Here is a 27,072-nt window from a genome sequence, read left to right on the forward strand (position 1 = left end):
AAAGGTATAGGATTAACTTTATTATAATCCACCACCAAGTTTCCAGTGCTGTTGTATTTTACACTCCAACCTGCAGTGAAAGAGAGTTCCAGTTAGTTGTCCCTATCCCAATCAATGAGGAAACAGTCCCCATGTCCCCAGTGTCCAAGAGGATTGCAAAGAACCTCTCCTTCTTTCCCTCCTTTCTGTTCCGAGTGTGCCATCTGCCCCTTAAATCCAGTCAAATTCTAGTTGACCCAGGAATCTAGTGGGGATGGAGGGTGGATGGAGGAGGCAAGTGGGCTCTGTCTACGAGAACGTCTCAGAGAAGTCAGTCTGCACATACTGGTCTAGGTGCTCAGTGGGGAGGAAGAAACTAAAGACTTGAAGTTTTTCTTGTTACTCCCCCTCAAGTGCTGCAAAGAATGTAGATAAAGGCCTGTCCCAGAAATAGAGCCATGACCTGTGAGATCTACAGAAGAACACAGACAAGGTGTGGTGGGATGAGGTGTGGTGAGGAGCCCTCCTTAAGACCAGAGCCAGGCCTGGAAACAGGTCTCAGTGACTGCACGGTGATGCCAGGCTGCTGAGGTCAACTGTGCCAGGCACTGGGTCTTGGAGATGCCTCCCTACTGTCTCTATTCACCTCAAAACCCATTGGCCTTTGGGTTTGGGTGTTGCCCCTCCCTGCAGGGTAGGAGGGGGGCACTGTGCTCTCCTTTAGGACTGGACTCCTTGGGACTCAGCCCCAAGGAGGCTGGAGATGCCAGAGTGTGTGTTTGCTGGAACTCTAGCTGTGCCTGTGTCTCCTTGGCTTCTGGGAGATTTGGGTTTTTTTGAAAAACAGTACTTGACTGAGATACAGTTCACATAAACACACAGAGCCTGGTCTGCTGGATGAGTTTTTACATTGTAAACAGTTGTGTGACCACCATCCAGATCAAGCTCCAGGACATTTCCAGCACCCAGCTGACTCCTTAGGGTCTCTCCTAGGTGGCTTCCCCATAGGTATTTGCTTTTCTGATCCATTGTTGGATTTTATGTAATCAGAATGCTCCCAGCCTGTGTCTGTCTCCTGTGCTCAACCGTGAGGTTCGCTGATGACCTTGCCTATATCTTCGGTCCTTTTTGATTGCTGAGGGCTCGTCCACGGTAGGCACATCACCATTCCATTTGCTTTTCCTTTCTCCTGCTCATGAATAGCTGTGTCATTCCAGTGTGGCATTAGATGAGGGAAGCTGTTATGCACATGTGCGTATGTTCTCATCTCTCTTGGGTAAATATCTAGGAGCAGAAGAGCCAGGACACAGGAGTGGTAGAGATTTGACTTTATTAGGATCCACCAACATGTTTTCAATGCTGTTGTATTTTACACTCCAACCTGCAGTGAATGAGAGCTCCTGTTGCTCTGTATCCCAGCCAGTGAGGAGATGGTCCCAGTGTCCCTGGTGTCAAAGAGGACTGCAAAGAGGACCGTCCTCTCCGCTATAGCTGTGCTTTCTGCCTCTTAAATCCAGTCAAATTTTGGTTGATCAGGGATCTGGTGGGGATGAAGTATGGACAAAGGAGGCAAGTGGGCTTAGTCCACAGGAACATCTCAAAGAAGTCAGTCTTTGCAAATTCTGGGGCACCCAGGTAAGTGCAAGAAGAGAGAGACGTGTGGACCCGTGTGCAGCCCTGGGGCACCTCCTCCCCACTCGGTGCCTGTACGACCCCCAGCCTTTTGGCCAGGCTGGACGGAAGGGGCCCTGTCTGTAACATACAGTGGGAACGGCTTGACATCATGGAACTCTCTTGTTGCTATGTCTTTCCTCCCTACCCACTTCCCCACACAGCCAATGCTTAGTCTCTTTTTCAGTCAATCATTTTCTTTAACAAGGCGCTGGTGCCAATTAAAACAGCTTATGCAATATCTTGCACCTACCTTCATGTCACTTGGAATTTTGCATTATGTTAGACTACTTTGCTCCCCATTCTATAACCCAGATTCGAGAGAGAGGAGAGAGAGAGAAATTCACAGAGAGGAGGGAGCAGAAGTTCCCAGGGCATCATTGTACACAAGGATAAGGGAACCCCCAGTACAAGTTTTCTATTTGCAAAACATTTCTTTCTATGTGATTATGTTTGTATGTGAGGAATATGAATGGACTTTTAAAGGGGATGAATACCATTTTAAGAACCAAAGTAGCTTCATATGGCTCAGGCTGCCACAAGTGAGCTATGTGACCTTGGGCATGACCCATAGAGTCTCTGAGCCTCAGTTTCCCTATCTGCAAAATGGGTATAACCAGGCTTTCCCAGCACCACCACAATCCCACACACAGGCAGTGCCCTGCCACACAGCCTTTCCTAAGCAGCCCCATTGCTGCCTGGACATTCATGACACAGCCACACGCTCAGGGGCAGTGTCTTCTAGAAGCTCACTGTGGTGTGCGTGTGGTGAGGATTTCTGAACATACATGAACCCCTATGAACTATCTGGTCTGGGATCAGAGAACAGGAAGAGAGCAGAGAGAAAGGGTCCTGGGTGAGGAGCACCCACTTCCACCCTCAGCCCTCCTCCCCACCTTTCTCCTCTTCTCTAAATCCACATTATCTTATTCTTGGCTCCTCCCCATTGAATAACTGCTAAGTTATTTTGGATTCTATATCTTGTTAAGTCCTCTCCAGTGCAGGGCCTGATTAGCCAGAGTGCAAAGCAGCAGTGGGCACAGAGGCGGTGGAGAGATGCCCTTCGTCAACCCCCAGGCTCCCTTCCTGAATCCAATGAGTTCCAGGGCTGGGGGTGGCTTCAGCGGGTGGGAAGCATCCCTGGGGCTCTGAGCAAACAGCTCCTGCTGTTGACCAGAGGGTAGGGAGGGTGGCGGTATTCCAAAGAGAACACAGAAGGGCAGACACAACTTCCGCTCCATGCCCATCTCTCTGGTGCCACTCAGGCCTGGCGCAGGTGAGCATCCCCAGGTTTTGTGCATCTGACACACATTTATGGAGCTCTCTCCAGGGGCCCCTCAGTGTCTGCATCTGTGTAATGGGGATAATCCTCAAGTCACCACCCAGGGCTGGGGGAGGGATTAAGCAAGGTAGCACAGCAAGAGAGCTTGAATGGTGTCTGGCCCACTGTGGGGGCTCCAAAAGTGTTTAAAATGGTTAGGAGTCTGGGGGCAGCTAGGAAGACCTCCCGAGCAGGGGTCCAACATCTGAAGGCTGACAGAGCAAGGAAGGGCAGGTCAAGGGTGTCTGAGAAGGACCATCTCGGGAGTTAAAGGGGAGCAGGGTGCTCCTAAACTGTGGGGTTCAAATGGTTGCCTTCTGTGGCTTTTTGCCTCCAGGATGGAGGCCCTGTCATAGGGGGTCTTCTTTAAACCTGGGGTCCCCAACCCTCAGGCCGCGGACTGGTATTGATCCAAGGCCTGTTAGGAACCGGGCTGCACAGCAGGAGGTGAGTGGGGAGAGAGCGAAGTTTCGTCTGTATTTACAGCCACACCCCGTCACTCCCATCCCCTCATCAGTTCCTGGAGAAATTTTCTTCCATGAAACCTGTCCCTAGTGCCAAAAAGTTGGGGCCAGCTGACTTAAACCCTTATTATCCCCACATCATACATGTGAAACTGATAGAGAGGTGGAGGCCACTTGTCCAAAGTCCCCAGAGGGTAAGTGGCCGAGGAGGGAGGTTCCTTAAATCCCCCAGCCCTGTGAGGTGAATGGAGAGAGTGGCATGAAAGCATATACACACCATATGTGAAATAGACAGCCAATGGAAATTTGCTCTATGACTCAGGGAACTCAAACAGGGCTCGGTAACAACCTGGAGGGGTGGGAAAGGGTGGGATATGGGAGGGAGGTTCATGGAGGACACATATGTATACCTGTGGCTAATTCATGTTGACGTATGGCAGAAATCAACGTTGTAAAGCAATTATCCTCCAATTAAAAATAAATAAATTAAAAAAGTTTCCCCCACCCTGGAGGAAGGAGGAGCCCATAGAGTGAGCCCCGGGGGAGGAGGAAGCGGACAGGCAGCAGTCTGGGTCCCAGGACGTTTCTATGGTCATGATGTCCTGGACCCAGCTATGCTTCCTGAAAGGCTGGGCAGGTGGGCTGATGGAACCCTACCTGGGGCAGGAGGGGGGCGGAGGCAGCAGATGCTGGGGGTCCACTGAGGCTCACACCCAAGCCCACTTCCCCAGGGGCCTTTGCTCGGCCTCTTTGCTCTGGGCAGTTGCTAGTGCTCCTCGATCCTCCCTGTGGGGGCACCTGGGTGGGGCTGGAGGAAGCTGGGCTGCCCACTGGGTGCCTCCACAGTGTCCTCGGCTCCAGATGCATCACCTGGGTCTTGTTCTCCATCAGATGGGGGGCCCAGAGCCCCTTCTAGGCCCTGACATTTTATTATTCTGGTGACATGACTTTCTAATCCTTGGATTCAAAAGTCAAAGATTTGAAATCAGAGGGGAACTCCTTCCATGGGCAGCAGAGAGTCAAAACAGGGCCTTGGAGTCTAGATGAGAGAGAGGCTTGAGCTGCCCCCACAGGCACCCAGAGCACTGTCCACCCCACGTGGTCACATTCTCCCAGAGCACCCAGTGACCCCCAGTGCCTGGGACCTCACTTCCTCCAAAGCATGTCAGGAAGGTCACCCGCTCAGCTGATCGGCTGAGTCAACGCCTCTAGGACCTGCCTCGGGAGCACCTCCCCACAGTTCCTCAACCACCCCCTCCAGCCCCATCTGGTCCAGCCCCCCAGAGGGCCAGGAGGGTAGCTGGCCTCACAGTCAGGACAAGACTTGCTGTTGGGTCCAGGGGAGTGAGGATGTCCTGGGCTTCACTGAGAGAAGCGCCCCGGGTTGGGGCTAAAAGCGTGGTGCTGTGATTCAAACTGTCTATATCACTGCCCAGCTGTGTGATTTTGGGAAAGTTAGGCAAACTTCTTGTTCCTGTTTCCTCATCTGTAAACGTGGTACTAATAATGACCAGCAGTGTTGGGAAGATGAGCTAACTCAGACACGGAAGGGAGGCCACAAGAAGGGTAGTGGTGCTGCCCCCTGTGGGTGAGCCCCTTAGCCAGGTATGGCTGGGTGGCCTCTGTGACACTGGGTCTCCAGAAGGGGGCTGCCCACCCCTGGCTGGTAGGGCCTGGTTCCTCTTTCTGGAAGGATATGAAGAGGAGGAAAATATCCTCATCCTCCAGGCATGGCCAGGAGCTGAGACCAAATTCGGACCCAGCAGAAGTATTAAGTCATTCTGATGCAGAGTTGCCATCGTCACGTCCTTCCAGCCAAGGACTTTGCACTTAGCCTTTCACCTAATCCTCTTAAGGACACTGCCAGACTGGCCTCGTTAGTGTCTCGCTGTTCCAAGCAGGGAACTAGGGCGCAGACAGTTCACGTGACTTGGTCAACATCGGAGCTGCCGGCTTGGGGAGCTGGGAGGTGAGTCCATGCTGTAGGACCATAAATCCAACATAAAAACCCATCCTCTTCGAGGGTTTGGGGGAGAATGGATACATGTATATGTATGGCTGAGTCTCTTTGCTGTTCATCTGAAACTATCAACTTGTTAATGGGCATTACCCTGATACAAAATACAAAGTTTGAAAGGAAAAAAAATCTGTCCTCCTGAGTCGTACAGGTGCTGCTGTTTCTTGCTAAGATCTCTCTCTCTCTCTCTCTCTCTCACACACACACACACACACACACACACACACAGAGGGGTCCTGGGCCACTCAGGCTTAAAACAATACAAATTTACTCTGTTACAGTTCTGAGGTCAGAAATCTAAAATCAAGTGTTAGCAAGGCTTCAGGGGAGAATGTTTCCTTGCCATTTCCAGTTTCCAGAGGCTGCCCACTTGCCTTGGTTTGTGGCTTCCTCCTTGTATTTCTTTTTAAAAACAATTTATTTTTGACTGGATCAGGTATCATAATCAATTTCACTATTTCTTCCTGGTGAACTTTGGATTTGGTTCCAATTCTTTGCAATTACAATGCACCAATGAGTAATCTTGTCTTTAGGATTATACTCGATTTGAAATCATTTTGTGTTTCAGAATTTGAAGGCACCTTTTAAGACATTAAAATCTCATAAAACTTTTTGGGGGAATCTCTCCTTATTAACCTCTACAGCAAGCCACCATCTACACAGGGCTTCCTCCATCCCGCCTTCCTTCTGTGCCCTGAGGACCTCATCCCATCGCACTGTACTTTCAGTTCTTTATACCTTCGTGTGAATATGCTTAAGGGAGGTGCCCATGCTGCCAGAAGGATGCATTTCAAGCCTTGTCTCTCAAAGGCTTTTAAGAGAATTTTAAGCAACAAATGAGGGGATTCTTTTTCAGGGAAAGCACCATGCTGGTCAGCCTCACTGTGTCAGGCTGATTCGACTCCAAAATCACTGACATGGACAGACAACAGAAAGAACTTAGAGGTGCAGAGACGTTGTGATTTGCTTAAGGTCACCAAAGTGTTTACTGGCAGAGTTCAGACCTGGCCAGGGGTGCCACAAAAGACACCTCTGCCCAAGGTGCATGGAGAGCACAGTCTGTCTGAATGGGATCCTGGCCTCACTGGTTATCTCCCAGGGCCAGCTGTGCACACCGGGCTCGGAGGGGCTTCCCTGGACTCTGAGTGGTTGCACGGCTCAAGGACACAGGGAAGGACTGAACTAGGCTTGTGGGTGCTTTTTGTTTGGTCTTCACAGTGTTTACTTTAATTTGCTGCCAAAGAAAATATATAATGTGGAGAGAACAGTATCATAAACAACACACACCTACCCCTCAGTTTCAACTCTTGACCTATCTGCTTCACTTCTATCCAACCCTCCTTCCCTTTCCACCCCTGGATTATTTTGAAGCAAATCTAGATATATTATCTCATTGCAAATATTGATATGTCTCTATCACAAAGAAACTCATCTACAATCCTTTATAAAGGCTTGCTGCTGCTGCTGCTGCTAAGTCGCTTCAGACATGTCCGACTCTGGGACCCCATAGATGGCCGCCCACCAGGCTCCTCTGCCCACAGGATTCTCCATGCAAGATCACTGGAGTGGGTTGCCATTTCCTTCTCCTTATAAAGGCTATGCCCCGCAAATTAGAAGGTTTTACAGAAAAAAGTATTCTAGATTTCTGTCTCCTCCTAAAGACTTGGAAACTGCTCACACTGTATTAGGGGAAGCACACTGATTGAAACCGCCCACCCTGGCCAGGCACCATAGTAACCATTCGCATGAGTTGTTTTATGACAGGAGATCCTGATAAGGAGTATGGAACGAGTAAGCCACCCCCAACCAGAAGAGTTCGGGAAAGGTCAAAAGGAGACACCGCTTGTCCATCCACTTCCCAGAATCCCTCTCGCTAGCATCCATCTTGGCTGAGCGATGCATGCGCCACCAGGAAAGACGCTGAATTAGAATGATTGGCCAAAGACCACCCGGAAACTAATTCCATCACCATAAAACCCAAGACTGCGAGCCACGCGGCAGAGCAGTTCTCCTGGGTTCCCTTACCCTACTGCTCTCCACCCGGGTGCCCTTTCCCAATAAAGTCTCTTGCTTTGTCAGCACATGTATCTCCTCGGACAATTCATTTCTGAGTGTTAGACAAGAGCCCAGTTTCGGGGCCTGGAAGAGGTCCGCCTTCTTGCAACGACTGGACTGGAAGATGATCATGGGTTACAGCTGAGTGGACATTGCTCTTTCGATAAGGATGATGATGCCTACTTTGCTGCAGTCCCCACCACTCCCTACTGTACCCTACCTGGCCAGCTCAGCTGTACATATCACCTGCCTGGCTCCTCTAAGCATTTAAGTTTTGTATGAAACTGACTTAAAGGAGAAGGCAGGAAAGACTTCAACAACTTGAAAAATGTGAAAATAGACTATGAGATAGAACTGTGTTGAAGGCAGTTTGTAAAACTGTTGTAGCCATGCGTTCTGGGAAACAAACTCACTCAGAAGGGCAATGCAGATAGTGGAGTGCAGTTTATTACACTGGCGGGCCCAAGGCAGAGTCTCCTCTTAGACAAGGACCCCAACCAGTTTTTGTGAAAACCTTATATACCTTAAGTGTGGGTGCCCAAACCCACCTCCCCAAATTCCCTGAAACTGGTCTGAACAAAGGAAAAGAAAGATATAAAGCTAACCCATGATTTGTATGCCTTAAGCCTAGACAGTTAACAGTGGACAATTATCAATAGGCCTGTGGTCATACCCCAATAAGAGTAATAGAATTAATGATTCTATTCGGTTACACAGATAATTAGGGCATTCTTTTAGGTGATGGAGAGTCTCTGTACGAGCCCTGGGGCTCTCCCATCCGGAGGAGGGGCTGGTTTTCCAGTTGGTATGTCATTTCCATAGATGCTGGGCATATAGCACAAAGTCCACAGTCTGGCCCAAGATGGAGTGAGTCCTGCTTTCAAGATGGAGCCTGTTCTGTCTGTTTCCTCCTTCAAAACCACATTAGATAAAAGGCATTCTGAAAGGAAGTAGAGACGTAATCAATTTGGAAATTTTGTTTAGAGGGACCAGGGCGGAAGCAGCAGGTGGTAGAGAGACAACCTACTACACGCCATTCTTATCCACAGACTTTTTCTCAATCACAAGTTCACCCAGAAGGTGGGATTTATCCGTCTCACAGATGAGGAAACCGAGACAAAGAGAAGTTAAACAAGCTTCTCAAGGCCACTGAGGTAACAAGCAGCACGATTAGAATTCAAACCTGGAGGTTGTCTGGCTCTAAAATGAAGCATCTTCACCATAAGCCTGGGTCCTTTCAAGAGGCTCAGGAAAGAGAACATGACAAAGTGATGGGGCCCAGGAGGAGTGGAGATGCCAGTGAGGACTTGGGAGGCTTCCTGGGGCCTGGAGAAAGGATGGGAGCCCAGGAGCAGGAGCAGGAGCAGAAGAGGGGGCTGCCCCCTGGCTGCAGAAAGCACCCAGGAAGAGGCGTTTTCTGAGGCTGGCGGGGGCGGGGGGGGGCCAAAGGTCAAGGTCACCATTGGTCTCTGGGTAGGGTAGGCAGGAGGGGGAGGATGACTTCTTATTGGCCTGCTCAGGTGAGCAGGTTTATCCTCGAGAACAGGTGGGATTCCCTTTGGTACCTGGGGCCCCCTGAATCCCCAGCCAGGGCTTGGGGACTTCGTAGGAGCTTGGGCTGGGGTCCAGCCACCCCCCTCACTCCCCTGGTTCCTTCCTGTCTCAGGGCTGTGCACGTGCCACTTCTTCCTCTTAGCAGCTGCCAATCCGTTCCTGTAACTTCTTCCTCTTAGAAGCTGCCAACTGTCAGGACCAGCCCAACAACGAACCAACCTGAGGGAGCGGTGCCACAGAAGAGTAAGGAAAAAGAAGACTCAGAAATAAAGTGGGGGTCAGGGGGCTGGTTCCATTTGCAGGCAAAAGCCCAGATCCTAATCCTAGCATGCCTTTTATCGTTAACATCCACTTCCTTGTTCCTTACAATCTCAGATCAGGGATAAAGATACACAATGCACAGTCCTCAGTGTCAAACCTTCAGGCCTTTCAGGACATTGTTTAGCCCTTTGATAATGACGCCCTTTCTCAGCAACTCCCTCAAGGCTCTTGTTAAGGGTACAGTCACTAAGGGTTTTCCATCAGTCCCATCAGTACTCCAACACCTTGTTTTCAAGATGTCTTTCCACGCTATACTTTTTACTGCTCCCAGCCCTTCACCTGGGGTTGATGAGAAAGTCATTCTTATTTTTCAAAGAAGCCCTGTTAATTATAATACAGGCCTGTGCATAGCACATTCCCTTTGTATCTCCCTTTTTTATTTTTTGCAGCTTATTTTTGGTGATTATTGGTGATCATAGAAACCAAAGCGATAATTGCTAATTGCTGTTGTTGTCCCTCAACTTTTTAAAAAAATTTTAATTGGAGGCTAATTACTTTACAATATTGTGGTGGTTTTTGCCATACATCCACATGAATCAGCCATGGATGTACATGTGTTCCCCATCCTGCCCCTCCCTCTCACCTCCCTCCCCATCCCATCCCTCAGGGTCATCCCAGTGCACCAGCCCTGAGCACCCTGTCTCATGCATCGAACCTGGACTGGCAATCTGTTTCACATATGGTAATATACATGTTTCAATGCTATCATCTCAAATTATCCCACTCTCGCCTTCTCCCACAGAGTCTAAAAGTCTGTTCTTTACATCTATGTCTCTTTTGCTGTCATATATAAGGTCATCGTTACCATCTTTCTAAATTCCATATACATGTGTTAATATACTGTATTGGTGTTTTTCTTTCTGACTTACTTTGCTCTGTATGATAGGCTCCAGTTTCATCCACCTCATTAGAATTGACTCAAATGCATTCATTTTAATAGCTGCATAATATTCCATTGTGTATATGTACCACAGCTTTCTTATCCATTCGTCTGCCGATGGACATCTAGGTTGCTTCCATGTCCTGTCCCTCGACTTTCTTGGTGATTGGCTGCCAGATGTGGTGGTTACCACAGATAACACAGCCAGGAACAAGGTAGCCGAAGTCAAAGGCTGTCCCTGTTCTTTGACCGATTCTTCCCCTTCAATGGTCAATTTCTTCAGTTGACCCCAAGTGGGCAGTTTGGCTTTGTTTGGTCCTTGGAACCGGTTTGGGGTGGTTGCTGATCATCAGTCTTGTTTTCCCCATCACTGGTGGCTCTCTGGGAGGGTTGATGTCAAACTATGTCCTCTTCTTTCCTTTCTTTGACATGTCTTCCTGGTACTCAGTGGTGTTGTCCATCATCTGAAATGACGAGCATAACCTCATCCTTTCTTAAGTCTAAGGCCCTTACACCAATTGTTCATAGCATTTTTCCACCATACTGGAGTATTATCTGCAATCATTTGACCAGGAGTATAATTTTCACTAAGAATGGTGTTCTGAAAATGCAATGTTGCTGCTGGTGTTGTATGATCCAATCTTAAATCCAAAAACTTTAAAGTAAATAAAGCTTGGGTTAATTTCTCTTTTGGTGTCATCAATATGCCATACTTTTCTCCCCCTTTCTATTTAAATAGCATATTTTTAAGAGTACGATGAGTGTGTAAAAGCCTGGCCTTGAAAATTATATGGAATACCTATAGAATGAGAAATATTCCAATCAGATAAAAATTTTGCAAAACCATGACTCACATATGCAGGGCCATTATCAGTTTTAACATGTTTTGGTAGGCCCATGTAAGAAAAGGCTTGCATAAAGTGTGAGATAACATGAGCAGATGTTTCTCCAGGATGAGCAGAAGCATAAATTATGCCTGAATAAGTATCCACAGAAATATGAACAGCTCCCATATGTCTGAAAGAAGGGACATGAGTAACATTAGTCTGCCAAATATCACTGGGACAAAGGCTTCTGGGATTAACCCCTGTAGTTATAGGAACATGGTGAGTAACAGTACATGTGGGGCAGGCAGAAACAATACCTCGGGCTTCCTGTCTGGATAATTGAAATTTATTCATCAAACCATGTGTATTATATGTGTGAGTTGATGAAATTCATAAGGAGTAAGGCAAGCAATGAACAAAGAGTCAATGGAATCATTGCCCTTTGCCAATGGTCCAGGCAAATTAGAATGAGATCTGATATGTGTAATGTAAGAGGGGGCAGAACGAAGCCTTACTATATTTTGTAATTGAGATAATATTGCATAATAATAGATGATTTAGAAGAAGACCTTGGTAGAGATATGGTTTCAATAATTTGTGTTATCCGTACAGCATATTGAGAATCTGATACAATATTTAATCCTACAGAAATACCCTGTAATAAGGTAGCAATAGCTCCTGTTGAACAGAGGCTAGGGTAGATTGCCAGATCTTTGCTGTGGGTCCAGTATAACTGGCTTTGAGAGTTTTATTTGCGTCAGTAAAATACACAGGGGAGTTAGCAAGAGGAATTTTTTTAGTAATAATAGGAATTTTCCATTTGTGTTTAGCAGCAATAGTAATCAAAGGTGATTTTGGAAAATGGTTATGAACCTTACCTACGAAATCAGCAATGGCAATTTGCCGATCCATTCTGGTAACAAGTAATCTACGGGTTTGATCATTAATGAAAGGAAGAAAAATTTCATATGGATCATAACCAGAACGTTGTATACATCTGGATCTCATTTTTGAAACAAGAAAGAAAATAAGCATTATGTAAGAAGTCATTATTTTCTTAGGAGTGTGGGATAAAAATCCCCATTCAACCCTGCAGTTGCCATAATATTCCTGTAGGGGAATCTAAAGTAGGAAGAATAAGTGAAGAAATTGGTACAGTCAAATCTACTTATTTAATTTGTCTTTTCTGTATAGATTGATTTACAAGATCCAATTCCTCTTTAGCCTGTTCTGTTAGTACCCCTGCTGCTGCTGCTGCTGCTAAGTCGCTTCAGTTGTGTCCAACTCTGTGCAACCCCATAGACGGCAGCCCACCAGGCTCCCCCGTCCCTGGGATTCTCCAGGCAAGAACACTGGAGTGGGTTGCCATTTCCTTCTCCAACGTGTGAAAGTGAAAAGTGGAAGTGAAGTCTCTCTGTCGTGCCCAACTCTTAGCGACCCCATGGACTGCATCCTACCAGGCTCCTCCGTCCATGGGATTTTCCAGGGAAGAGTACTGGAGTGGGGTGCCATTGCCTTCTCTGGTTAGTACCCCGGGGGTATTTAAATCAGAGTCTCCTTGTAGGATTTGAAATAGCCGTGTCAAGGAATGATTAAGAATCCCTAAAGATGGTCACAACCAATTTATATCTCCTAATAATTTCTGAGAATCATTTAAAGTTTTTAAGGAATCAGTTTGAATTTGTATTTTTTTTGGTTTAATAATATTTTTTTGCAATATATATCCTAAATAGGTATATGGTTCCTGCTCTGGTAATTTATCAACAGCAATATGTAACCTATATTCTTTTAATTTAATCTCTGTATTTAAGAAAATATGTTGAAGTTCCTTGGCAGAAGGAGAAGCTAAAAGTATGTCATCCATACAATGGATAATATAAGCATGAGGGAATTGCTTTCTAATAAATTCAAGTGGATGGGAGACATATAATTGACATAATGTAGGACTATTAGACAGCAGCCATGAAGTTAAAAGACACTTACTCCTTGGAAGAAAAGTTATGACCAACCTAGATAGCATACTGAAAAGCAGAGACATTACTTTGCCAACAAAGGTCCGTCTAGTCAAGGCTATGGTTTTTCCAGTGGTCATGTATGGATGTAAGAAATGGACTGTGAAGAAAGCTGAGTGTCGAAGAATTGATGTTTTTGAACTGTGGTGTTGGAGAAGACTTTTGAGAGTCCCTTGGACTGCAAGGAGATCCAACCAGTCCATTCTGAAGGAGATCAGCCCTGGGATTTCTTTGGAAGGAATGATGCTAAAGCTGAAACTCCAGTACTTTGGCCACCTCATGCAAAGAGTTGACTCATTGGAAAAGACTCTGATGCTGGGAGGGATTGGGGGCAGGAGGAGAAGGGGACGACAGAGGATGAGATGGCTGGATGTCATCACTGACTCGATGGACGTGAGTCTGGGTGAACTCTGGGAGTTGGTGATGCACAGGGAGGCCTGGCGTGCTGCAATTCATGGGATCGCCAAGAGTCAGACATGATTGAGCAACTGAACTGAACTGAACTGAACTGAGGACTACTAAGCATTCCTTGTGGCAGTACCTTCCAATAATATCGAGACATTGCTTTTTTTATTATTACTTGATGGTACAGTAAAAGCAAAATGGAGAGCATCCGATTCTTATAGAGGAATAGTATAAAAACAATCTTTAAAATTAATGATTTTTATTTTCCAATTTTGTGGTATCATAGAAGGTGATGGAATGCCTGGTTGTAAAGCACCCATAGGTATGATTACAGCATTAATTTTTCTTAAATCAGTTAACATTCTCCATTTCCCAGATTTCTTCTTAATAACAGAGACAGGAGAATACCAAGGACTAGTAGTTGAGGCAATAGGATTAAGAGATAATTGTTCTTCTACTAGCTGTTCAAGATTGGAGAAGGAAATGGCAACCTACTCCAGTGTTCTTGCCTGGAGAATCCCAGGGATAGGGGAGCCTGGTGGGCTGCCGTCTATGGGGTCGCACAGAGTTGGACACAACTGAAGCGACTTAGCAGCTGTTCAAGAGCCTGTAACTTTTCATGTGATAAGGGCCACTGCTCTGTCCAAACAGGCTCATCAGATTTCCATGTCAATTTAAGTGCTGTTTTTTGTTGTTTGGCAGTGGCCTCCACTAAAACCTGTGTATTTTGAACAGGATTGTATCCCATATTTGTGATAATTTGTTTAGCTTGACAGGATATGTAGGAATTATTACATAAGCTCCCCACTGCATCAGTAGATCTCGTCCCCATAAATTAGTAGGGATATCTGCAATTAAAAATTGTAAAGTTGCAGGTTGTTTTTTGGAACCTGAAAAGGTCAAAATATTAGTACTTTTTTGAATATTTTGCATAGTTCCAATTCCAGTTAACATAATAGGAACATCTGTTAAAGGTCAAGAAATTGGCCAATGCTTTTTAGATATTAGTCCTGAAAATTGCTTGTTATTAATATATACAGATAATGTAGGTCTAGAATCAGATACAAAAGTTTGCCAATATACCTGTTTTCCTGTACTTCCAAATCCTCCAGTTCTATTAATATGAGATTTACTAGTAGTGATATAAGGTAATAATAACAATTGAGCAATACAATCTCCTTTTATTTGATAAGGATACTCTGTTTTCATCATAATAGAAATTTCGCCCTCATAATCTTCATCTATAATCCCCAATAGGACTAGAACTCCTTACTTGTTAAACTGCTATTGCTGCTAAGTCGCTTCAGTCGTATCTGACTCTTAGCGACTCCATGGACTGCAGCCCACCAGGCTCTTCCATCCATGGGATTTTCCAGGCAAGAGTACTGGAGTGGGGTGCCATTGTCTTCTCCGAATATGCTGTCTAGGTTGGTCATAACTTTCCTTCCAAGGGAGTAGGCTTATTAGGTGTGTTTTTATTAGTCTTGCAATTTTTCTGCACATGTCCTCTCTTACCACAACTAAAACATTTAACTTGCTGATTCGTTTGTTGTTTCAAGCCCGTAATGGCTTGAGCCAACAATTGCATCTTATAGGGTTCTGATCCAATATCATGACAAACCTTAATATAATCTTCTAAAAGCTTTCCTCGTGCTTTGAGAGGATGTAAAACCTTTTGACATTCTGAATTTGCATTATCATAGGCAAGCATCGGTAATAACATATCCCTTAATTCAGTTTGAGCAATAGTTCTCACCAGATTTTGTTTTAATCGGGCAATAAAATCAGTATAAATTTCTCCATTAGATTGTTTTACATTAACAAAAGAAGAAGACTGTTCCGAGGGCTAACCTTTTCCCATGCCCTAAGATAAATAAATCTAATTTGACTTATAAGTTGATCATTGAATTGTAATTGTCTCTGAATCCCTTGATACGCCCCTGACCCCATTAATTGCTCCACAGTAATATTAAGAGGAGGATTAGCAGCTGCATTTCTTTGAGCCTGTTGAGAGGCTTCATCTTGCCACCAAGTTCAGAATTGTAAAAATTCTGAAGTGGATAAGCAGGTTCTAGCAATCATTTCCCAATCATATGGAATGAGTCATCCAGACTGAGCCAACCCTTGAATAAGACCTGTGGTGTAAGGAAATGTAGATCCATATTGTGTGCATGCCTGTTTAATCTCCTTAATAGTTTTGAAAGAAAGAGAGGAGTATGTTCAAATTGTACTCCGCCTTGTGGAAGTTGAGCATTAGGGGGCACCTCAGTCATGATAACAGGCAAAACCAAAGCATCAAGGTCGCCTTCCCGCCTCGCTGCTTGTACAGCTTGCTGAAAAGGTGAGAGAGTAGGTGCAGGTGTCTTTGGTATTGTGACCACGCCTCTAAATACCCCATCTCCCCATGGTGTATTGGGGTCTAGTGGGGAAGGTTCCTGAACTATAGGGGCTCCGGCCAAGGAGCTGAAGGCTGTGAGACTGGCGATAAAGGGAAAGCTTCAGGATGGTGTCCAGTTTAACATGGGATTTAGGACTCAAAAATTGAGCCTCTCTCCCCTTCCAAAGGATTATATTTCCCTTTATCCAGATATTCATAAATATGAGGCAGCCAGACAGGTGACTCCTGAGATACAGGAGGAGCAGGAGTATCAGATTCTCAGTCAGAAGAGTCAGACCGTTCAGATCGTAAAGGAGCCAAAGGAATATAAATAAGGTTACACAGAGACCACACACTTACAGGAATGGGTTCCCCAGACTGACAGGCTGTACGCAAACAACGCATCACTTCTTGCCACTCATTAAGACGCAAAGTCCCTCTTTCTGGGTCCAACCAGTAACAGTGCTTATGAATTGCCTGAAGTAATTTCCAAAAAATTCTATTCTTTCACTTTCACTCCAGAGCTACATAGTAAAGGTGTTTAGAAGCACAATATAGTTAGCATGTTTAGAAGGTGATTGCCCCATCGTGTCCCTGATTGACAAATCCACGGGGGTGTACTTACCAAATGCTTCCACTGTCCTCTGATCTCCCGGCTGGAATTCCCCACGTCTTCTGGCACTGTCAAAAAGAGCCTCAAAATCTACTTGTGCCCTCAGGACCCTGTTCAGCTGCCAAATGTCAGGACCAGCCCAACAATGAACCGATCTGAGGGAGCGGTGCCACAGAAGAGTAAGGAAAAAGAAGACTCGGAAATAAGGTGGGGGTCAGGGGGCCGATGCCATTCGCAGGCAAAAGCCCCAGATCCTAATGCTAGCATGCCTTTTATTGTTAACATCTACTTCCTTGTTCGTGCTCTAGAGACATCTGTTCTTCACAATCTCAGATCGGGGATTTGATACAATGCACAGTCCTCAATGTCAAACCTTCAGGCCTTTCATGACTTTGTTTAGCCCTTTGGCTAGTGACGCTCTTTCTCAGCAACTCCCTCAAGGCTCTGGTTAAGGGAACAGTCACTAACAGTTTTCCATCAGTCACATCAGTACTTCAACATCTTGTTTTCAAGATGTCTTTCCACACTGTACTTTTTACTGCTCCCAGCCCTTCACCTGGGGGTGATGAGAAGGTCATTCTTATTTTTCAAAGAAGCCCTGTTAATTATAGTACAGGCCTGTGCATAGCCTATTCCCTACACAAATCTGACCCTGTCACATCCTCTCAGAGCCTGAGGGGCTCCTTCTCTCAACCTCAGAATATCTGTGTAACTTCCTCACTCCAGGCCTGGAAGGTCCGTGGAGCCAAGCCTCCTTCTGTTCTGTTCACAGCTGCACTTGGCCCCTAGCCTGGTACCCAATACCCAGGCCAGCGGCTGAAGGGGATGGAGAGAAGGAGGCAGGGCCACTCTTAGGCAAATTATATAAGTAGTCTTGTTCAGGCTTCAAACAGAGCAGAACAGGCCTCTGACCTTGCTTCTGAGCTGCCTGGACACTGCTCTGACTGTGAGTACCCTGACTGTTTGCTCTGAATGCAAGACCTGTGGCATCATAGATAAGATAGTGGACAAATCTTGAAACTGTTGAGCCCTTGGAGGAGCCCAGGTCAACCAAGCCCCAGGCTTAACAATATTCTAAGTTTTATAAGATAAAGCAACAGTATTAACATGAAACCAGAGCTGCAATTTGCTCACAGATGGATGATGGTATCAGTTTGTGTCCTGGGATTATAAGTGAGAACTCCAAACTGCAACCTTTGAACTCTCACCCATGGAGCAAACATGCTGCCTGGGACCCTTTCCCAACTGGGACTCCAGATATGCTGTATCATAGGACTTGCCAGCGCTGTTTGAGTCTGGATGTCAAAACCCAATTGGGCGATGTATCTTCCGCTGTTTCTGTTTCTCTTTGCCTTTCAGATCAGATCAGATCAGATCAGTCGCTCAGTTGTGTCCGACTCTTTGCGACCCCATGAATCGCAGCACGCCAGGCCTCCCTGTCCAACACCAACTCCCGGAGTTCACTGAGACTCACGTCCGTCGAGTCAGTGATGCCATCCAGCCATCTCATCCTCTGTCGTCCCCTTCTCCTCCTGCCCCCAATCCCTCCCAGCATCAGAGTCTTTTCCAATGAGTCAACTCTTCGTATAAGGTGGCCAAAGTACTGGAGTTTCAGCTTTAGCATCATTCCCTCCAAAGAAATCCCAGGGCTGATCTCCTTCAGAATGGACTGGTTGGATCTCCTTGCAGTCCAAGGGACTCTCAAGAGTCTTCTCCAACACCACAGTTCAAAAGCATCAATTCTTCGGCGCTCCGCCTTCTTCACAGTCCAACTCTCACATCCATACATGACCACAGGAAAAACCATAGCCTTGACTAGACGAACATTTGTTGGCAAAGTAATGTCTCTGCTTTTGAATATGCTATCTAGGTTGGTCATAACTGTCCTTCCAAGGAGTAAGCGTCTTTTAATTTCATGGCTGCAGTCACCATCTGCAGTGATTTTGGAGCCCAGAAAAATAAAGTCTGACACTGTTTCCACTGTTTCTCCATCTATTTCCCATGAAGTGATGGGACCGGATGCCATGATCTTCGTCTTTGCCTTTAATGTTAGTATATTGAAAGTAAGCTAGATAATTCTCTAATAAATACTGGTATTATTTATTGTATATAATGAGTGGCTTCCCTGGTAGCTCAGACGGTAAAGTGTCTGCCTACAATGCAGGAGACCCGGGTTCAACCCCTGGGTCGGGAAGATCCCCTGGAGAAGGAAATGGCAACCCACTCCAGTATTCTTGCCTGGAAAATCCCATGGACTGAGGAACCTGGTAGGCTACAGTCCATGGGGTCGCAAAGAGTCGGACACAACTGAGCGACTTCACTTTCACTTTTCAATGAGTGGCTTATTTTGTTAACAAATCCTTTGAACCTGAGATGCAAGTGCAGATTTTCAGGAAAACACCCACTGACCACCGTCTTCTCCCCACAGCCCCTGTCCTTCACAGGGATAGCAGGGGGTCTCCAGGACGGACACAGGGTCCCCATCGCTGGGACTGTTCTTCCCTCAGGAGGAAACATGCACCGGAAATTGTTGTCTCTCAGCCTCACCCTGAGTGAACCACAATGCTGTCAGCTCAGGAGGGTCCACCCAGCATCCTATGAGCACCTGCGTTCTGGCTCAGGAGATGGGCAGGCCCAGCCCTGCCAACAAGACCCTTGCCACCCACCATAGCATCCAGGGTACCATTAACCAGACTCTCCAGAGACAGGGCGGGATGGAGGCTCACGGTTAGGGAGGGAAGCAGGCCAGCCCAGAGACGGAGTTCTGGGGCTGAACTTTGTACAGGATGACCCAGAGTTACAGAAACATCAACTTGTTCTATTTCCTACACCCACCCTCATCTACTTCAGAAACCTCATTTGAGGTGTCCTGGACATAAACTTGTCATCAAAGTTGCAATTTAATCTCTTTCAGTTTTAAGCTGTTTGCTGTAAAGACCTTAAAATCAATTCGAAATATAAATATCTCAGCTCTGTTTCCCATCCCCCGCCTTCCCACGGGGCCTATCTGGGAACAGAGGAGGGCCTGTGCATATTCTCAGAGTCAGGAGGGTGCTCAGGTGTTCACGCAGCCCTGGCTGAACTCTGCTGAGCTCTGGGTGGCGGGGAGACCTGGGGCCTGTGCCCCGTATGGGTGGGGTCCACATGGGCTGCACCCTGAGGTCCACACTGTCCACCGAGGCCCCTCTGGACTCGTGGTCTCTCTCTGAAGCCTCTCTGTCCAACTCCAGCTGGCTTCCGTCCCTGCTGGTCCTCTCATCACTTTGCATGGGGTCTGGGACCTTCTGGATCCTTCCAGGCCCCTCCCTCTATAACCCGACCTTCACATGTCCATTCTAGATGACTTCCTCTGCCACTGCCTCCCCTGCCAGGTGACACAGCCACACTGACCATGGACTCTGAGAGCCCTGCGTGCCCCCAGGGACTCAGAGGGAAGTGAGGCACCAGTTCCCCAGAAACTCTCCCAGCAGGGGAATCCAGCACCTCAACTCTGAACTTCCATCCCTCTCTCTCCCTCTCCCTCTGCTGACCCTTCCTCCCAGCACAGGATGGCTTTCTACTCCCACTCTGTCTAATAGAGCCTATCTCTACCTCCGAGGATCCCCCTTTCAATGGGAGCTGCTGTTCTCTCCTTCCCTGGGGCGGAATTTTCAAAGGAACACAGCAATGAAACTGGAGAGTGGCAAAGGGAAAATTACACCCAGATATTTCAGAAACAAAGGTCCATCTAGTCAAGGCTATGGTTTTTCCAGTGGTCATGTATGGATGTGAGAGTTGGACTGTGAAGAAAGCTGAGCACCGAAGAATTGATGCTTTTAACTGTGGTGTTGGAAAAGACTCTTGAGAGTCCAGTCCCTTGGACTGCAAGGAGGTCCAACCAGTCCAACCTAAAGGAGATCAGTCCTGGGTGTTCATTGGAAGGACTGATGCTGAGGCTGAAACACCAACACTTAATCACCTGATGCAAAGAGCTGACTCATTTGAAAAGACCCTGAGGCTGGGAAAGATGGAGGGCAGGAGGAGAAGGGGAAGACAGAGGATGAGATGGTTGGATGGCGTCACCGATTCAATGGACATGGCTTTGGGTGGACTCCAGGAGTTGGTAATGGACAGGGAGGCCTGGCGTGCTGCAGTCCATGGGGTCACAAAGAGTCAGACACGACTGAGCAACTGAACTGATTTCGAAACACTATTCTCCAACTTTAAGAGTAACAGGGACTTAAATTTTCTCACTCTAGAGTCACTTGGAGTTTCCTTTCATTTCTGTATTCCCAGAGGGAGCAGTTAGGCTCAAATTTACACCAGTTTCCAAGGGCCCTGATGGCCGAGAGCTCACACAGCACCCTGGTGTTCAGGATGCATCCATAAATCACGCCCTTAGTGAAAAAGTGAAAGTGAAAGTCTCTCTGTTGTGTCCAACTCTTTGTGACCCCATGGACTGTATAGTCCATGGAATTCTCCAGGTCAGAATACTGGAGTGGGTAGCCTTTCCCTTCTCCAGGGCATCTTCCCAACCCAGGTCTCCTGCATTGCAGGCAGATTCTTTACCAGCTGAGCTATGAGGGAAGCCTCTTCCCCTTAGGTGAGAAAGCAAAGGGCTCTGGAAGCTTCCCTGAAGCCCAGTGGTCAGGATTCCATGCTTGTACTGCAGAGTACAAGGGTTTGATCCCTGGTAGGGAAACTAAAACCTTGCAAGTCAATCTACAAAAACACAGAAACAAAAAACAGGATCTACAGGTAGAATGTCTATGAAGTGCCACTCTTGGGTGATGTGCTGTCTGATTTCCCTCTCCCCCAGGTTTGCTGTGGACCTCAAAACCAACTGGGGACAATGACATTGCCTTCTACTTCTGCGCTCAGTTTGAAGATGACAGCAGTGACTATGTGATCTGCAACACAAGGCAAGAAGGAAAATGGGGTACTGAGGAGAAGATTTGTGAGATGCCCTTCCAGAGGAGGGAGTAAGTTTGAGCTCTGCTTCCAGGTAGAGAGCTCGGAGTTGAAGGTGAGTTGGAACTCTCCTCTCTTCACTTCAACTGCCTGTCCCATGCAATCAGACCCGGTGAGCAGCCTTTAACTAGTCACGTGAGCAACATCTTTGTACAGAGAACTATTTCCTTATAAGACTGCAGTCTCCTGACACACCTTCACCTGCATCTACAGGCACACCTATTACTTTTACCCCAGACATAAGCACTAGATAAGTCACCCTGGTGCTTTTTGGCCTCCTGGGTGTTCAAGTTATTTCCATTCCTCTGTGTAGCCCTTCTTCCCCTCCAGGTCCCTGGGAACATTACTTTTTCTGTCACCTGTTGCTGCCTTTATCCAGGTGTTATTCACGGCTGAGCTTTACAGGACATTTCACATTGCTTTTGCAAGCAGAGCACTGTCTCTGGGCTTGGGGGGTGGGGTGTGAGTCCATTTGTGTCTGTGCTTCTTTGTGTGAACACGAATGTCCCCACCCTCTCATCATGCAATGTGATCTCACCTCTCCTCTGCTCCCCAGCAACATTTGTCAAACCCAGGTGAGCCAGGACTAGAGAGATAAACCTACTGTGATAAACCAACAACCAGAAGAATTAAAAAGCCAACAACTAAATGCATGTAGAGATTGTGTTTGGATGCCCTTTGGGTCCCAAGCATGTTCCTATAACTGGCACAGCTCTGAAGGCTGATGCCTGGACCTACAGGGAATAAACATGAAAACTAGACTCAGGTTTAAAGTTCTAGTAGCAGGCGTCCCAGAGGCTCAGGTGTCCTCCCACCTGGCTGGGGACCCTTCCTGGCATGTGCTCACATCTCGATAGGTAATGGTGTACGGGGACCTCTTCACCGCGTGCCCTTCAGTGAAGTCAACACCATCTACATATGGGCGCCGTGCCTGCAGAAGTTTCCAGGTCAGTCTGCCCACCCAATACCTGTCCCTGGGGCTGGGTTTGGGGTCCCATTCTTTGTGCCCAGGGTCTGCTGCATGAACCCACAGATGTCAACCAGTGTCCTATCCAGGTGACTCTGGGGATACGCCTCTAGCTCTCTGGTCCTGTCTTTGTGTCGCTGTCTCTATCTGGGACACCCACTCAGTCTCCTGGACTCCTTGGCCACTCATCTCTGTTTCTCTCTATCCCCACTCTGCTTAGGAGGCCATGTGGTTGTAGAAAGAACCCGGGCTTGGGAATCAAACTGAATCCTGCTCATATCCCCAGCTCTGCCATTCTCACTGGCTGGGGGATCTGAGACAAGTGACTTCACCTCTCCCAGCCTCAGTTTTCTTATCTGTAGAAGGAGCACGGTCTCTGCTGTCTCATGGGTCTTGGTGTGAGTTCAGTGAGGCGATACATGTTAGGAGGCACAGAATAGCCTGTCTGGGTCCCACCTGAGTCTATCTGACCCTCTCAGTGTTTTCAAATTTTTGAATATCTACAATTCAAAAATGTCAGGAGGTCAGGGGCTGTTTGCAAGATGAAAGAGTTCTGGAGCTGCCTGGTGGTGGTGTTGGTTCCATAAGTATGGGAGTTGACTCTATACCATTAAACTGCACAGTTAAAACTACTTAGATGGTCAGTTTTATGTAATGTGCATTTCACCACCATATAGAGGAAGAACAAAAAAAAAAACAACAGGTCAGGCAGATTGCTTCTTCCTCCTGAGTATGGAGAGGGCCCAGGCTACAGATTTCCTCCAGGGTGTTTATCAGAATTTCCAGACTGGCTGATTAAGCCTACACTCCTGGGGAAGATCAAAGCTACTGTTAGGTCAGTATAAGGTTTGCTGTCATGGGCTTTAGCAAAAGTGACACCATTTTGAGCCTGTGGTTTTCCCTTTCACTATTCTCCACTTCGTAAGGGATTTGATTTAGGTCATACCTGAATGGTCTAGTGGTTTTCCCTACTTTCTTCAATTTAAGTCTGAATTTGGCAATAAGGAGTTCATGATCTGAGCCATAGTCAGCTCCCGGTCTTGTTTTTGCTGACTGTATAGAGCTTCTCCATCTTTGGCTGCAAAGAATATAACCAATCTGATTTTGGTATTGACCATCTGGTGATGTCTATGTGTAGAGTCTTCTCTTCTGTTGCTGGAAAAGGGTGTTTGCTATGACCAGTGCGTTCTCTTGGCAAAACTCTGTTAGCCTTTGCCCTGCTTCATTCTGTACTCCAAGGCCAAATTTGCCTGTTACTCCAGGTGTTTCTTGACTTTCTACTTTTGCATTCTAGTCCCCTATAATGAAAAGGACATCTTTTTTGGGTGTTAGTTCTAAAAGGTCTTGTAGGTCTTCATAGAACTGTTCAACTTCAATTTCTTCAGCATTACTGGTTGGGGAATAGACTTGGATTACCATGACATTGAATGGATTGCCTCGGAAATGAACAGAGAGCCTTCTGCCGTTTGTGAGATTGCATCTAAGTACTGCATTTCGGACTCTTTTGTTGACCGTGATGGCTACTCCACTTCTTCTGAGGGATTCTTGCCCACAGTAGTAGATATAATGGTCATCTGAGTTAAATTCACCCATTCCAGTCCATTTTAGTTTGCTGATTCCTAAAATGTCAATGTTCACTCTTGCCATCTCCTGTTTGACCACTTCCAATTTGCCTCGATTCATGGACCTAACGTTCCAGGTTCCTATGCAATATTGCTGTTTACAGCATCAGACCTTGCTTCCATCACCAGTCACATCCACAACTGGGTGTTGTTTTTGCTTTGACTCCATCTCTTCATTCTTTCTGGAGTTATTTCTCCACTGATCTCCAGTAGCATATTGGGCACCTACCAACCTGGGGAGTTCCTCTTTCAGTATCCTATCTTTTGTCTTTTCATACTGTTCATGGGGTTCTCAAGGCAAGAATACTGAAGTGGTTTGCCATTCCCTTCTCCAGTGGACCACATTCTGTCAGACCTCTCCACCATGACCTGTCCGTCTTGGGTGGCCCTAAACACATGGCTCATAGTTTCATTGAGTTAGACAAGGCTGTGGTCCATGTGATTAGATTAGTTAGTTTTCTGTGATTGTGGTTTTCAGTCTGTCTGCCCTCTGATGGAGAAGGATAAGAGGCTTATGGAAGCTTCCTGATGGGAGAGACTGACTGAGGGAGAAAATGGGTTTTGTTCTAATGGGTGGGGCCATGCTCAGTAAAGCTTTAATCCAATTTTCTGTTGTTGAGAGGGCTGTGTTCCTCCCTGCTATTTACCTGGGGCCTAATTATGGTGGAGGTAATGAAGATAATGGTGACCTCCTTCAAAAGATCCCATGCATGTACTGCTAAATCAAATCCCTTATGATTATACAGTGAAAGTGAGAAATAGATTTAAGGGACTAGATCTGATAGACAGAGTGCCTGATGAACTATGGACAGAGGTTTGTGACATTGTACAGGTGACAGGGATCAAGACCATCCCCATGGAAAAGAAATGCAAAAAAGCAAAATAGTCGTCTGAGGAGGACTTACTGTGAAAAGAAGAGAAGTGAAAAACAAAAGGGAAAAGGAAAGCTATACCCATATGAATGCAGAGTTCCAAAGAACAGCAAGGAGAGATAAGAAAGCCTTCCTCAGTGATCAGTGCAAAGAAAGAGAGGAAAACAACAGAATGGGAAAGACTAGAGATCTCTTCAAGAAAATTAGAGATACCAAGGGAATATTTCATGAAAAGGTGGGCTCAATAAAGGACAGAAATTGTATGGACCTAACCGAAGCAGAAGATATTAAGAAGAGGTGGCAAGAATACACAGAAGAACTGTACAAAAAAGATCTTCATGACCCAGATAATCACGATGGTGTGATCACTCACCTAGAGCCAGACATCCTGGAATGTGAAGTCAAGTGGGCCTTAAGAAGCCTCACTACGAACAAAGCTAGTGGAAGTGATGGAATTCCAGTTGAGCTATTTCAAATCCTGAAAGATGATGCTGTGAAAGTGCTGCACTCAATATGCCAGAAAATCTGGAAAACTCAGCAGTGGACACAGGACTGGAAAAGGCCAGTTTTCATTCCAATCCCAAAGAAAGGCAATGCCAAAGAATGCTCAAACTACCACATAATTGCACTCATCTCACATGCTAGTAAAGTAATGCTCAAAATTCTCCAAGCCAGGCTTCAGCAATACGTGAACCATGAACTTCCTGATGTTCAAGCTGATTTTAGAAAAGGCAGAGGAACCAGAGATCAAATTGCCAACATCTGCTGGATCATCGAAAAAGCAAGAGAGTTCCAGAAAACATCTATTTCTGCTTTATTGACTATGCCAAAGCCTTTGACTGTGTGGACCACAACAAACTGTGGAAAATTCTGAAAGAGATGGGACTACCAGACCACCTGACCTGCCTCTTGAGAAATCTGTATGCAGTTCAAGAATCAACAGTTAGAACTGGACATGGAACAACAGACTGGTTCCAAATAGGAAAAGGAGTACGTTAAGGCTATATATTGTCACCCTGCTTATTTAACTTCTATGCAGAGTACATCATGAGAAACGCTGGGCTGGAAGAAGCACAAGCTGGAGTCAAGATTGCTGGGAGAAATATCAATAACCTCAGATAGGCAGATGACACCACCCTTATGGCAGAAAGTGAAGAAGAACTAAAGAGCCTCTTGATGAAGGCGAAAGAGGAGAGTGAAAAAGTTGGCTTAAAGCTCAACATTCAGAAAACTAAGATCACGGCATCTGGTCCCATCACTTCACGGCAAATAGATTGGGAAACAATGGAAACAGTGACAGATTTTATTTTCTTGGGCTCCAAAATCACTGCAGATGGTGACTGCAACCATGAAATTAAAAGACGCTTACTCCTTAGAAGAGGAAAGGAAAGGAGAAGGAGAAAGGGTTTCATGTTTATTTAAAATATGAAGTCTTAATCCATTATCCCCACCAAAGGCAGGCTACCTGAATGTCAGCTACTGTTCTTCCTTATCTGTTTGATTCGGAGGTCTCCAGCACTTGTCAGGAACAGGTGGCAGGTGGGGTCATCTTCACTTGTGAGATATGTATCCAAGGTTCAAGAGTTTGACTGCCATCTGGGCAGCTGAGAGGACCTGGTCCAGTTCCTTCCAAGGAGATTAAAGGGCAGTGTTTGCTCTTGGTGATTCCAAGCAGATGGTAGAAGGCAATTGGGAACATTACTTTGTTGAGTCGTAGTCAGATGTTTGAAGAAACTAGAATTCAGGATCCAGTCTAGTTTACAGATATAAGACGAAACCTCAAAGACAATTAAGAGCACTAGAATCTAAGGTCTACAGAGGTGCAAGTATAATTATTCCATGAACAGTCCACTTTCCCCAGCTTAGGAGTGGCTTCCAGAATACTCCTGCCCATTATGCCAACTCACCTGTTGAGTTCAGTCAGTTCAGTCACTCAGCTGTGTCCGACTCTTTGCGACCCCATGGACTGCAGCACCCTAGGCTTCCCTGTCCATCACCAACTCACAGAGCTTGCTCAAACTCATGTCCATCAAGTTGGTGATGCCATCCAACCATCTTTTCCTCTGGTGTCCCCTTCTGCCTTCAATCTTTCCTAGCATCAGGGTCTTTTCCAATGAGTTGGCTCTTTCCATCAGGTGGCCAAAGTATTGGAACTTCAGCTTCAG

At 46.3% G+C, this 27,072-nt stretch overlaps 1 pseudogene; it reads left to right on the forward strand.

Moving 5' to 3' along the window:
* The window catches only part of LOC113877541, a 55,816-nt pseudogene that overhangs the window by 16,899 nt on the left and 11,845 nt on the right, over window positions 1–27,072 (forward strand).

This window comes from Bos indicus x Bos taurus, chromosome 19 (assembly GCF_003369695.1).
Source record: "Bos indicus x Bos taurus breed Angus x Brahman F1 hybrid chromosome 19, Bos_hybrid_MaternalHap_v2.0, whole genome shotgun sequence".
NCBI lineage: Eukaryota > Metazoa > Chordata > Mammalia > Artiodactyla > Bovidae > Bos > Bos indicus x Bos taurus.